The sequence below is a fragment of the Palaemon carinicauda genome, chromosome 33, assembly GCF_036898095.1.
Source record: "Palaemon carinicauda isolate YSFRI2023 chromosome 33, ASM3689809v2, whole genome shotgun sequence".
Taxonomy (NCBI): Eukaryota; Metazoa; Arthropoda; class Malacostraca; order Decapoda; family Palaemonidae; genus Palaemon; species Palaemon carinicauda.
Window position 1 is genome coordinate 43,931,477 of NC_090757.1, and position 1,836 is coordinate 43,933,312.

The following is a 1,836-nucleotide window of genomic DNA, read 5'->3' on the forward strand; positions in this document are numbered from 1 at the left end:
TATCTTCATGCGGCCCTCTCCTAGACATTAACCATGGTCTTTTTTCCCCAGTCCGAAATTCACCCCCCGGGGGAAAAAATATGGCCCAGGATGTATATCCCCCGGGGGAACTTTGTCCCAGGATATTCCCCCCTCTGGCCCAAGATTCCCCCTTTGCTTGGTGGAGGTAACCATTATTTCGGACGGGGGGAAAACAGACCATTACACCGGGTCATAAAAGTCATTAATTTCTTTAATTTTAAAGTTTTTAGAGTGCGCATTTCAACATTACCTCTTGCCAGTACAAGTTTGTGACCTGGGAAGGTGGTGCTCCGGCTAGGGGTTATGACCTGGGAAGGGGGTCCGGGGGCTTGCCCCGGCTAGGGGTTGTGACCTGGGAAGGGGGTCCGGGGGCTTGCCCCGGCTAGGGGTTGTGACCTGGGAAGGGCAAGCCCCCGGCTAGGAGGTTAGGTTAGGTGGGTTTGTTAGGTTCTGTACCCTTTTGAACCTTTTTATATTTTGTGTAAACGGTATATGGAAAAATGCTTTAAAATACACGTTAATATCGTAGCATTGCTAACGTTAGCAATGGCATCGTAACGTTGATAACGTTGCGTAACATTTAGATAGATATAGATTCCTAATATTTTGTTAAACTTACTGTTGATTATTTAATTCATTAAAATAGTTTGTTAGGGAGGGTGAGGGAGAAATGGCCGGGGGGGGGGGTTATCTTAGGGCTGAAATTCCCCCTGGGGGAAATCGATCCTAGGCTAATTTTCCCGGGGGAAATTTCAGTCAAGGGTGGGAGGGGGAAATTGCCTGCTACACCGGGAGCAAAGTAAACTATATTCTCTGCAATTCATTAGCAAAGAACCTGTCACCTGGATCATGGTACGTTTATGTGCAGATGGTAACACCCGCATAATACTTTATAAATTTTTCAGACTTCTATAATACTTCTCAAAATGACGAAAACTGGCTGGCTAAACCAAGATAACACGGCTCTTAAACTAAAGGGGCTAACAACATCAATTCATCGCATAGCCCTACCTTAAAAAGGCTAACCTTTAATTGAAAGCACATCGCTTACTAAATCTTTATAACGAGAACCGGGCGAAGAAACTATCCAATGGTAGAAGGCAGTGAATTGTTAAAAACCAGGATCATAACTAAATCGTTCATTTTGTTTACAGGGACAACTCAAATCGTACTTTTTTAGATTTCAAATATATTGTTCACATGAAAACTAATGTTGGAAATTATATATTGTAAAGACAATTAATTGGTCGTAAAGATACCACGTGATCCAATCATTTTCGTCAAACAAGTAAACATTTATTTTTTTAATTTCAATAGGCAATGATATCATTAATGGTTATTCAAAGCTCTAGAATTCATTAGTATCCTCTAATAGGGAAAGGAATTACACAGTTCTTACCTGAAACCAGTCTTCATTTACGAACTTGCCAGTGACACAACCAAACACCACGGTGTCTAATACCAAAATGGGTGTTGAGAAGGCATGGAAGGCCCTCTGACGAAGAATTGCTATAGCCAATCAGGGGCTTCCACCAAACACAATTTCTTTGTCGCCATGTTTCATTGGCTAAACTCTTTGGGTCTTGGCTAAGAGCATTTGTTAGCGATTCTTTCATTGGTTGGTAGAACGAGGTCCAAATTTCAAAGTAGACTCGTTTAGTATATATTTCATATATAAAGATATTTTGAAATGTTTACAGCATTTGACACAAATACAATATCAGTATTTTGTCCTTAAACTCTTTACTTCCTTTCTATAATAAATTGTTTTACATATTCGTCTAAATTTAGTATTTTTTTCGGTAACGATCAAAC

The 1,836-nt window shown here is 40.4% G+C and overlaps 1 long non-coding RNA gene across 2 annotated transcripts in view; it reads right to left on the minus strand.

Moving 5' to 3' along the window:
• LOC137626315 (uncharacterized) overlaps positions 1-1,565 on the minus strand; it is a 48,490-nt gene extending 46,925 nt beyond the window's left edge. For both annotated transcript variants that reach the window (XR_011041005.1, XR_011041004.1), the window contains exon 1: positions 1,421-1,565. This is a non-coding gene — a long non-coding RNA (uncharacterized lncRNA). The remainder of the gene's footprint in view (positions 1-1,420) is intronic.
• Between the last annotated feature and the right edge of the window lie 271 nt (positions 1,566-1,836).